The following is a 12,476-nucleotide window of genomic DNA, read 5'->3' as shown; positions in this document are numbered from 1 at the left end:
GGCCCTGGGGGATGGGACTCTGTGTCCAGGAGCAACCCCCATCTGACCCCCAGGTGGAATTAAGGGTCCCAGGAGGCCGGTGGCTGGGTCTTGCCCTCTGTTGTAGGCTGAGGATTTGGTTTATCTTGTTGCCCCTCACAGCGGGACCCTTTGTAAACCAGGAGAAGCTCAGGGGCTGGAGGAGGGTCCTTGACCCAGAACCAGCTGTTTTGAAGACATAGGGTCAGTAAAGGCAGAGGGAAGTCAGTAAGGACAGGCTGGAGGAGGAGGGGAACATGGGAACCATGCCATGGGAAATCCTAAGACATCACAGGGCCAGTGGTGATGACAGGAAGTGACCAGGGCAAAGGGGTCCGGGAAGGCAGAGCTGGACAGCTAGGGGCTGCATCATATGGATAACCATGCAGTGATTTCCCCAGGCACTGGGGAGCTGGGGCTGACCAATGCAAGGCCTCTTCCGGGTCAGGGACCTCACTGCCTGGTCGGTGTTCAATCGGTGTCTGGGAACTTGGAGAGGTCAGGAAGGGGTGGACCCATAAGGCGTGAAGCCCAGTTGTGTGCCCTGGGGATGTGCCAGACATGCCTGGCAGTGCAACCAATCCCACAACCGCCCACAACTTCTTGCGTGACCCTCCCCTCAGACAAGTATTTGGTCTCTCTGGGACTCCATTTCCCAGAGTGGAAAACAGTGTTTACCCGGTGCTGGCTGTAGGGCGGTAAAGTGTTCTGTGCCCTTTGTATTTGGTTTACTTCGTTTTCACAACCCTTTGGGAAGTGGTTACTGTAGCGCTCTTGCCCATTTCACAGATAAGGGTCACTGAGGCAGGGCTCCGCAGTCATCTGCTGGAGATCCCCGTGTTCCGAGATGGGTGGGGCTGGAACTGAAATACAGGCGGTCCATCCCAGGAGTCCAAGGTCTCCACTGTCCCTAGGCAGAGAGGAAGCGGGACAAGGCCACCTCCCACCTCTTCCGACTGGTCTGTGCTCCCAGGTAGGCGCTCATCCTCCCACAGGGGAGGGGAGGCTGAGGATCCTGTTGGCTGTGAACCCTGGACCAGGCCAGTCGGTTGCCATGGGGACGGCAGGGTGGAGGTGGTTTCCCCAGGCCAGGCCTGGTGCCCCGCGAGGCGGTTCAGGGGAGGTGCGCCGGTACCTGGGGGGCCCCCCCCGTGCTTCGCTGGCAACCACAGGAATCCTCTCCTCCCAGACAGGGGAGGCCGCAAGTCCCCGGCCCCACAGCGACCCAGCCTCCCGCGACCTGAACTCAATCCCCCATGCCGTGGCGCCTATCTCCCGTTCATCGGTGTGAATTATTTACAGCGTCTGGCGGCCTCCCCGGCGGCGGTGGCCTCCTCTCACTGCTCCGCCCTCGCTGCCCCTGCGGGCCGGCCGGCCTCAGGAGCAGGTTTCTGAAGCTGCTCGCCAGTAGAGCTTTGGGGGGTGGGGGGTGGTCCTGGAAGCAGTGGCACCTGCAGCTGGGCCAGGCTCCTAGGGGTGTTCCCTTGTGTCCCCCCAAAAACCTGCACTTGCAGAGAACGTTGGGCACACACATGGTGCTATTGTCATTCTTTTTGACTTTCCCCCCTTTATTTGTGTTTTATGAGTTGCCTTCGCTGGTACCACAGTGGTTAGGATTCTGCACACAGTTGGACGCAATTCTGCCTGCCAAGGACCCTGTATATTATGCCCATTTCACATATGAGTAAGCTGAGACCCACAGGTTTTGAGCGACTTGCTCTCAGGAAAAAACCAGCAGCGGAAACTGAGCCAGAGTCTGGGTCGTGCTTCTAATGCTTAACCAGGCCCAAGTTCCAGGCCAGGTTACTTTCTTACCCTGACAGCCTTTCACCTGCACCCCAAGGGGCTGCTCTGTCAGCAGTCACATGAGTGACTGCCCTGTGTGCCCAGAGGACCCTGCTAACGGGTCAGGCACAGACCCTTGCTTTCCAAATGCTTCTGTCTGGAGTTGGTGTGGAGTTGGGGGCTGGGAGAACAGCTGTGTGCAGCACTGGTTATGGTGCAGGGTAAGGGCTGGGCTCAGACGCACAGGTGGATTCTCACTTGGGCTGGGGGCAGCGGTGGGCACTTCTGGTGCAGGGAAGACAGCAGCAGGGGGACAGGTGCAACTTGGGGTCCACTAGAAGACGGCAGGCCCTTGTCCATGCGGTTGGTTCCTGTCATGGGGGCTCTGGTTGTAGAAGCCAAGGGCCAGTTTAGGGCGGGAGTGCTCAGTGGAGCAGAACTGGCACCGATCTGGGGACTTCTCTGGTTGTCGTTGGGGTGGCATGGGGGCAGGGCAGGGGGCGCTGTCAGCTTCTGCCAAGGAGGGGCCTCCAGTCCCAGCTGAGGCGAGAAAACTTGCTTCACAGTTCAGGCAAGGTCAAGAGCCATTGTGGTGAATTTGGGGCGAGTCGTCAACTTTTTCTGCCTCTCTAACTGGAAGACGCCTGCATCCCACATCAGGGCGCTGGGGTTTGAGACCCGGGGAGGCCGCAGCGATGGCCCAAGGGTTCGGGTCCTCGCACCCACACACAGGTCTGCGTTGGGCTCCCGGCTCCCTGTTTTGGTGAGTGAACCAGCAGAGAGGAGCTCTCTCTTTCTCTATCTCTACCTTCTAGTCATAAACTAAAACAAACAAATAAAAGGCAGTGGTTATCATGCCTGATGTCGCAGGACGCAGCTGCTGCCCGTCCAGGCTTCCTGTGTGTGTCGATCCCAACCCCGGGCTTCACAGTCCCTCAAGTCCCACGGAAACAAGCAGACCCACCTGCTGCAGGCCTGGAGGGTGCGTGCCAGGGGCTTCACAGCAGGTCTGTAATCCTCACCACGATCCTACCGGGAGGAGGAGGCACTCAGCCCTCCACGCATGAGGGTAGTCCCTGGTGTCTTTTTTTATTATTAATATATATATTTATTAATTACATTGCATTATGTGACACAGTTTCATTGGCTCTGGGAATCCCCCCAACTCCCTCCCCCCCACTGGTGTCTTGTGATGTTGAAGGACCCAGGCCTGTACAGACAGGTAGAGGACCCCAGCTGGGGTCCCCCAACAGCCTGGGAAAGCCTGGGCAACTCCTCTAGGCTGTTGGGACCCGGCTGGGCCTTGGCACAGGCTGAGAGGGTCTGCCACGTGGGGGTACTTCTGAGAGGTTCGAAAGTAACGGGGCCCTGACCTTGCTGGAACCTCCCATCCCCTTGCAGAGCAGAGCAAGCGCAGGGTCTGGGGTCGGCTGGCTCTGAACTCTGGTCTAGTGCCTGGGTCAGGACTGTAACTCCCTCCACGAATGCAGTGATCTCAGGATGGCGGGGGGTGGGGGAACTGTAGGGTATGTGGTAGGTCAGCCATGGCGAGTGGCAGGCCACTGCAGCGGCCCCCGGCTCAGCGTGGCTCCTGGCAGCCCTGTGCTTACCCTGTGGAGGTTCAGAGAGGAGGGCAGTTGGTCCAGACACCAGCAGGGAGACCTCTGTGATACCTGCATTCGCCCGAACCCTAACACTCCCCACGAGTGACCCAAGATCTGTTATTCACCTTCCCTGGACTGTCACCTGTGAAATGGGGCATGGACTCAGGCCTCCGGGTAAAAGGGATGATAATATATGCAGCATTTAGTAGCTGCTCAGTAAATGGCAGGGTCTTCCTGCAGCCTTGGGGGGGGGGTGGTTTGAGATGTGGGAGCAAATAAGGGTGATAGAGGCAGGGACCCAAGGGTGGGCAGAGGTTGCTGGGTGGGGGCAGGGGGTGGGGATTGGCACTCTGGAGATTGCCCTGTGCTGCTGCATCATGCAGGGCTGGAGTGTCTCAGCTCCCTGCCCCTCCTGCCGCGTCCCCTTGGCTGTGACCTGGGCTGCACAGCTCTGCCCCTTCTCTCGCGGACTGGCCTGCGGTTGTGACGTAAGCTCAGCCATCTGCGAGCAGTGGCAGGCAAGGTATAAATGTGATCGTGTCTACACTGCAAGCTTCCCTCCACACCACCCCCAACTTCTAAATGAGCCCGCCCTGCCCAGGCCACTCTTCTGGAGTGCCATACTTTTTATGCCTCTGAGCTTTTGCAAATGCTGCTCTTACAGCTTTTCTTTTTTAAAAAAAATATTTTTATTTTGAATTTTGAATTATGTGGTACATTGTTGTTTAGCCTGGGATTCCCCCAAACTCTCACCCCATCAGATTTTTCCCATTTTGTTACAATAATGTAGTCCTTCATAAGGAATCATAATTCTATCAGTCTCTTATTTAAGTGTACCCTGACATTGTTGGTACAGACAATGTCAGACAGTCCAGCATCCCATTGTCTACACATGTCCAACAGTTTCATTGGGAATCCATCTTTCGTCTGGATGCAGGGATGCATGTTCCATTATACCCCCATGTCTGTATATGATAGACCCCAGTACTCCATCACTATACATTACCATAAGTGAGAAGCCATGAAACAAGGTCAACAACCGGTATGAGTTAGAACAACAACAACAACAACAAATTATAGCACCTTGAAAAAATAACGTGCCACTGAGTAACCAACACATGAGTGACAAAAAGGAAACACAGAAGTCTCTTGGGAAAAATGATGCCATCGTATAATTCATGAGCACGTGATGAATTCGACTAGAGAAAAGAGATTATTTGGAAGCTCTTACAGCTTTTCTATTCAACTGAATCCTGCCCAACCTCATTTCAGGTGAGGTGCCACTTCTTCCAGGAAGCCCTCCCTGAGACTTCCACCTGCATGAGGTCCCATAGTGGGGTGCCTGAAGCCCCCCATGCTGCCCTCTGTGCAAACACTGATCCTGTTGAGTGTCATGGCTGAGCTGTCCCCCTCCCTCAGGCTGTGTTTTCCTTTTGGGCAGGTGCTTGGAGGTCTCTTGTGGGTCTCCACATCCTCACACATCCCCTAGGGCTTTGCACAAACACCTGGCACCCAGCAGGTTCTTAGGGGATGTTGCTGCCTTGATGTTACAATAATAACCACCTCTTGCATATGTGGTGTTTTAGCTTCCAAAGCTTTTTTATGTAACAACCTGATCCTTGCAGAAGATGTTGCTGGAGGCAGGTGGGGTTTGAATCAGTGTCTCTATTTTCTATGGAAGGAAAGGAGGCTGTGAGATAGCAGGTGTCCTGCCAGCTGGACAGGGCAGGGGCAAGCTCCACGGCCCATGTGACCAAGTCTGTGGCAGGTGCTTGTATTTGGTCCAGAGCAGGGGTCTTCTCGGGCTCCAGGGGCGGAGAGCACGAGGCCAGAGCCACGGCTGGCAAGGCTGGGCCGTAGCACCTGGGACCAGCTCAATGTGCTGATAGCACAGGACCAGGTCTTTCTCCTGTGAAGGAGTGTTCACCGCTGTGTCAATGAAAAAAGTACCTAAAGCAGGGAATGACTGAGTGAACTGTGGTCCCTCTTCCGGAGGATTTGCCATTAACAAGGATGCTTTGCCATGATGTGGGAATGTGTGCTCAGAGCAGAAGATAAGGTGAACTGGTCTGGGGTAGGGAAGGTGGGACTGGAGTAGGTGGTGGGACTGGTTTTTCATGCTAGTTCTGCCGCTAGGCAATCCTCTCTGTGCTTATCTCCTTATCTGCAAAACGGGCAATACAGTCCAACCGGAGAGAGAGCAGTTGGGAGGAATAGATGAGTTACACTTGATAGGCATGCAAGACAAGGCCTAATGAATGTTAAAGTTTGGCAATTATTATTATCAATTCAGCAGTCAATTTATATAAGAATGAGTAAATGGAAGCCAGAATCATGACATAGCAAGTTAAGCCTCTGTTTGCCGTGCCAGCGCTACAAGTGCCAGCGAAGTCCTGGCTGTTCTGAGAAGCGATGTGTGTCTGCTCCACGTCCATCTGGCTCCTTGGTAATGTCCCTGGGCAAGCAACGGAGCATGATCTAAGGGCTTGGGCCCCTTCACCCACGTCGGAGACCTGGAAGAAGCTCCTGACTCTGAGTCGGCTCAGCTCTGGCCATTGAAGCCATTTGGGGAGTGAACCAGCCGATGGAAGCTCTGTCTTTCTCTCTCCCCTTCTGCTTTCCAAATAAAAATAAATACATCTTTAAAACAAACATGTGAATACATAATATATATTAACAAATGTGTGTTTTATATATTTCAATCATAATATTGTACGTGTTACATGAGAATCAATAAAAAGAAGGAAAGCAATTTTCTTTTTTTTTTATTTAAAGATTTTATTTTTATTATTTATTTATTTATTTTTTTATTGGAAAGGCGGATGTACAGAGAGGAGAGACAGAGAGGAAGATCCTCCGTCCGATGTTTTATATATTTCAATCATAATATTGTACGTCCCAGGCCACACATGAGGGAATCATTAGAAAAGAAGGAAAGCGAGGACCTTTAACCACTTGCGCCACCGCGCCGGGCCCGGAAAGTAATTTTCACACTTGGGATGAGTTATTGGAGGATTTCTTCTACTTCCCCGAGTTCTCTAAATAATTGTTAATGATGATCTATTACTTTTTGATTATGATCTCACAATGAACTTTATTTCTCCCCCCAAACAATTGGGGCGACACACTCGTGAGCACCCTGGGGTGCAAACAGGGTGGCTTCTGCGAGCGGGCCCCTTCCTTATCTCTAAATAGACGAGTTGTGTCTTCCGCTGCTCATCTGCTTGTGGGGTCATTGTACAGAGTAGCAGGTGGAACACATGGCCGGGCTGGTTAACCAGCTACAGCCGTGACCTGTCAGCACCTGGGGACAAGGACAAATCTCTAGGCAGGAGGCATCAGAAATGAAGCTAAATCATCCTGAGCACTCCTGTCACCACCCGACTATCCAGTGACACAAGGACATTTACAGTGGAGCAAGCGCCAGCTGCTGTGTAAGCTGATTCAGTCCCCGCCAGGCCGCTGGCCAGGCTGGCAGCTGGCCATGGAAAAACCTGCCAGCTGGCCGGCTGGTCCACAGACGACTGTGCCGAGCACATAGTAGGTGCTCGCAAGCTCTCACCAAGTTCAGCTGGAAGTTTGCTGGTTCTGGCTAGTGTGTGACACTGTGTCCTGGGTGGTGTGAGAACAGGGAAAGCTTAGCGCTCAGCCTCACCTTTCAGAAGTCCTTTCAGGCCTGCCCCCAGGGATCCTGTCCTGGGGTGTTCTGGCTCTGGAGCTAGGGGTCTCGGTTAGATCTTGATTGATTTGTTTTTCTAATCTGAATGGGGATATAGGTTGAAATGTCTGTGATAATTATCACTGCCAGCATCTTACCACCCCATGCCTCCCCAAGCCCATCCATCTGTCTACCTCTCCGTCCAAGCGCCCAGCTGATGTCCATCCCTCCACCTGAAGTCCATCCATCCATCTCATTATGAAGCAATGCAATGGTAGATAAATAAGTAAATCCTAGAGCTAGATTTCACTATGTTATTTTATTTTTTAAAAATTATTTACTTTTTGAAAAACAGAATGAGAGAGAGAGACAAGGAGACCTTCCACCTGCTGCTTCACTCCCCAATAGCCAGAGCTGGGTCGTGTGGAAGCCGGAAGATAGGAACTCCCTCTGGGTCTCCCATATGAGTGACAGGAACCTAAACACTGGGGCTGCTTATGCTGCCTTCCCGGTGCGTTCGCAGGAAGCTGGATTGGAAGCTTAGAGTGATAGGCAGGACTTGAACCAGGCACTCTGAGATCAGATTCAGAGATTTTAAGTGGCCCAGATGGCTTGGTTTTACATTTGCACTCTAGGAGGTAGAGAGCTGATGAGGCACTAAGGTTGCAGAGCAAGTTCAGAGTGCTGTGGGTACAGAGAGGAGGGGCCTGGTACCCAGATGGAGCCCAGGGGAGGCTGCTGGAAGGATGACCTGCTGACAAGCACCATCACCAATGCCATTGCTGCTGGGATTTCTCTGCTTAGAGGAAGGGCCATGGTCGGAGTCATTGGAAAACTGGTCTTCAGCCACAGCCTGGTGGCTGTCCTGCCTCCTTGTTCCTAACTCCTGACCTTCCCTTCACCACCCCATTTGCCACTCTGACCTGACCCCTCCATTCTTTCCCCTGTCAAATGCACCTGTGGCCTGCTTTTAGAGGACCTCACTAGGCTGGTAACTGGCTTGCATAAGTGGTGGGTCCTGTCCCCGGTCACCACAGTGCTCAGTGTGGTGTACCTGGTGGGTGCATTGACTGCACACAAAGAGCTCCCCTGCTGTGAAGGTTGTGTATTGCTCAGTTCAATGTGTGTGTGTGTGTGTGTGACCATTGCTTATTTTAAATACCAGCAGGGTGCCTTGTGGGAAGTTTCATCAAATTCACCCATGCCAGTGTCCCTTGATGTAGACCACAGGTAGGCAACCTTTCACTTCCTTCCCTAGAGACTCAGGGGACCTTCTCCCCCATCTCTGGATTTATTGATGGGTATTTTGGCTCCCCTCCAAGTACCCCAGCCCCCTTCCTTTGAGTTTTGGTTTGGTAAGATTATGATTCTTGCTGAATGAGACTCTCCCCCATCAGAGAGGCTGTTCATGCACGCATTGATTTGGCAAAGCCTTGAGTTCCTCCAGGTGCTGAGACCCACACCAGAATCAGGGTTCCGGCCTTGCCTTCCCCCGGGGTCTGTTCATGCGTCTCTCTAGGCTCTTGGGCAGTGGCGGGCTGGGGGAATAGACCTGATAAAGAGTAACAGGTGCAAATGAGCATGTCCACTTTGGTGCTTCTGTGTCCAACCCATGGCAAGATGTCATGACTCTTCCACATCGTGGCACCCAGCTGTAAAGAGATGGCGAGAGTGTAGGCCAGAGGGAGGATGGGGCTGTGAGTGTCTCAGTAAGGGCTGGAAGGTGGAGGGAGAAGTGAGGGGAAGAGAAGATGGCTTGCAAGGCGGACACCGGGAACAATGAGCTGGAAGCCTGGGCAGCAGAGGAGGTGAGTACTGAGAGCTGACAGGACAATGGGATAATGAAAGCCTGATGCCAGGTGAGGTTGGAGCCACAGGAGAGCCAGGCTTGGTGGCCGGCTGAGCATGGCTAACCTGTGACTGTGGGGCAGATGGCAGGACGTAGATAGAAGGAGAAAAGGAGTTGGGGTCCTTGGCCTTTCCTTAGAAGGACTCGGCAGTGAGGAGGCCAGCTGTGGGCAGGAGCAGGTGAGGCAAAAGAGATCCCCAGGTGTGTCATATCTGGCGGTGAACACTGCTTCTGCCATCTTTATCTCTGTGCCTTCTTGTCACCAAACACTGGCAGCCCAGGGTCAGCCCCTTACTAGACCAGGAGCACCTGTGCTGACCCTGTGCATCGTGCTGACCCCTGTGCTCCTGTGCTGACCCCTGAGTACCTGTGCTGACCCTCTACACCTGTGCTGACCCATGAGCACCTGTGCTGACCCATGAGCACCTGTGCTGACCCTGTGCACAGTGCTGACCCCTGTGCTCCTGTGCTGACCCCTGATTACCTGTGCTGACCCTGTGCTCCTGTGCTAACCCTGTATATCTCTGCTGATCCCTGAATACCCGTCTTTCGCCAGCTGATGCTCTACATGTTGGTATTTGTGCACTTTGCCCTGGGGCAGGGTTCTCACCATTGCACGTAGTGCAAAAGGCAGTGAGTGTCCATGAACTAGAACCAGCTGGAAGGAGGCAATGCTCTCTGGGTTCCCATCTGTGAGCCACATGGTTCTGACTTGAGCACGGGGTGTCATTCCAGTTTGTGAACTCTGGGCTGTCCTGCGCCGTCTCTGTCTCTGGGGACTAGGCTAGGGTCGCTGCAGGTCGGCTAAAAGAATCACGAGGCAGAAGCACAAATGGGCATGGGCCTGGAACTGCAGCCTTGATGTCGGCTGACTGCCACAGACGCTGTGCCTTTCACTGTGGAGCCACACACGCACCTGGCGGATGAGAGCTGCAGGCCTGGAGGAGCCACAGGGCCCTGCCCCTTGGCCCTGAGCTGGGCCGGAGACAAGGGTGCACCCTGCTCTGACCCTGGGAGCTTGATGAAAGCACACCGCAGCTGCCACTGCCTCACTCCCACCTTGCCAATTGCACACAGTGTCTCTGCTTCCCACGCTGCCTGAGCACCACCCAGGGAAAGGTATTCTGGGAACTGTCCCCGCAGCCTTAGTAAGCGGTACTGCCACAGTGCCTAGCTGGTTTGGAGCTGAAGTGGGTCACAGTGGTCCTGAGATAGGCTGGGGTGTTGCCTTGGCTTGGGGGGCAGGGCGGGACACCCCTCTAGGGAAGAGGGCTTTGCGTGAGGACCTGGGGAAGAGACCTCACAGGGTCCAGGACCAGCTTGGAAGACAAGATGACTCTGGGGTGAGGACTGGGGGAGGGGCAGAGGTACAGCTTGGAGGGCATGAGGTGGGGGGCACTTACTGCCTCTTAGGCTAGAGGCAGGTGTGGGTTTTCGTTCTGACTGCAGGTGATAAATGTTAGGAGCTGTGAGAGGGCTGGGTAGGCTCTAGGTCTGCTCAGGACATGGAGGTTGTGTTGAGCCGAGTATGTGATGAAGGGTAGACAGATCAAGGGCCTTTGAGAGCAGCAGAGCTCTCATCTGGGACTGGTGACGTTTTTATTTGCGTATCTGAAATCAGAGAGAAACCGAGATCTCCCACTAGCTGGATCTTTTCCCCAAATGCCTGCAACAGCTGCTCCTAGGCCAGGCTAAAGACAGGAGCCTGGAACTTCATGCCACATGGGTGGGGGTGGGTGGCAGGAACTCAGCCACTGGGACCATCACCTGCTACCTCTGAGTTTGCTTTCGCAGGAAAGCTGGATTTCTGAGCTGGGCTGGGACTTGAACCCAAGTGGTAGCTTAAAGCCTAGCCCAACACCTGCTCCTCTCCTGGGCTCCTTGGGTCCTTGCCTTTGGGAAAGCTTGTCCCTTCTCTAGTACTTCCTTGCTGGTGGCCCCAGCTCTCATGGGTATGAGAATCCATCCCCTGTCTGTGGTCCTCTGGGCAGGTCCCGCTCCAAATAACACCTTTACCCCAAACCCTTCTCCATTGTCTGTCCTATGCGGCCCACACTCCCCAGCCTCCTGTGCCTTTAAGATGGGGAGAGACAAGCCAATGAAATCTATGTCCTCAATAATGAGAGGCAAGGAAGGAAGATAATAAAAGCAAGAAACAGCCCAGGGGGAGAGAGAAGAGATTTTTCTTTTCATCCTCCCAGCCCTGTAAGTTCCCCTGGCTCTGAGCATCCTCCTAAGATTTCTCTGCGAACACATGAGTAATAACCTGGGAACAACTCCGACTTCGGAGTGCAGGGGCAGACCGAAAGGTTCTGTGTTTGATTAGAATTTATTTCCAAACTGCAGCCTCCCTGGTGCCGGCCTCCCACGCTCCCACCCCTGCAGAGCTCAGTGGCCACAGAGCAAGGCAGGAGGGAAGGAGGGTGGGAGAAGGAGAGAAGGCAGGCGGAGGGGCCCGCAGGCTCCCACAGCTTCCCAAGGCGCAGCTGGCAGCAGGGAGCAGGCGGAGAGATGTGTCCTTTACTTGCTGGCTCTAGAGAGAGTGGCTTGTGGAGCCACCAGTCTTGGACCTGCACACGACAGGGGTCAGGGCAGGGAAGGTTGACTAGAGCTGCCAGGCATGTTGGCTGTGTGATGCTGTGTGGCTTTTGTGCCGTCTCTGGGACTCCCACAAACTTAGAGATACGCGGAGACCATGATTTCAGGACAATTGTCACTTCCCTGTCTGGGAATAGATCTGCTCCTTCCAGGCTCGGTGGGAGGAAGATCCTTGGCCATTAGATTGGCAGCAAGGTGGGGCAGAAGGGAGGGGCCGGGCAAGGCTGGACTCTTGGGCCTTGGGGTCAAGGTCTCCTTTCTTCCTGGCTCATCTCCAGGTGGCCAGGGGAAATCATAGCATAAGCCTCTGCTTCCTCCTCCTGGTGTTTTTCACCCAAGCATTCATTGGTTTTGTGTGTGTGTGTTGGGGCAGGGGAAGGGCTGGTGCACGGTTGGAAATCGGTCCAGGACAGAAGGTGAGGCACGGGCGGGAGTTTGGCTGTGTTTTAAATGCTACAACAAATAGCTGAGAGGAGTTGGTGAAGGAAGAGGGTTTGGTCTGGGGTACAGTTTAGGGGTTCACAGCCCAAGGCTGGGTGGGCCCCATCAGTCATATAGCGGCAGAGGGTGCCCCTCTTCTGTACCTTTTGTGTGATCCCTCCTTGTAAAGTCATCGTGACTCACTTGTGGGGCAACGCCCTAGCACTCAAATCCAACCCAGTCACTTTCCGAAGCTTTACCTTTGGACACTGTAACTGGGGGAAGTTCTGCCTTTATTCTGTCTACCACTAGTCATCCACACGGGACTTTGGGCTTCTAAAGTCCATGTGACTTAGTGCAAGCCCTGACAGGTGGGCTCAGAGTCCCATGGGGACCCCTGAGGGCGCTGAGCAGTGTCTCTGCAGGAAGGCAGCTGGTAAGGAGCAGCCTGGGACACTCCGAGCTCTGACAGCCCACCTCCAGTGGCCCTGGGCTGGGAGCATGTGCGTATGGAGGACCAAGTGCCTTGACCATGCATCCCGGC

The sequence above is a fragment of the Ochotona curzoniae genome, unplaced genomic scaffold, assembly GCF_017591425.1.
Source record: "Ochotona curzoniae isolate NIBS_2020 unplaced genomic scaffold, NIBS_Ocur_1.0 patch392, whole genome shotgun sequence".
NCBI lineage: Eukaryota > Metazoa > Chordata > Mammalia > Lagomorpha > Ochotonidae > Ochotona > Ochotona curzoniae.
Note: the sequence above shows the minus strand (reverse complement) of the source record.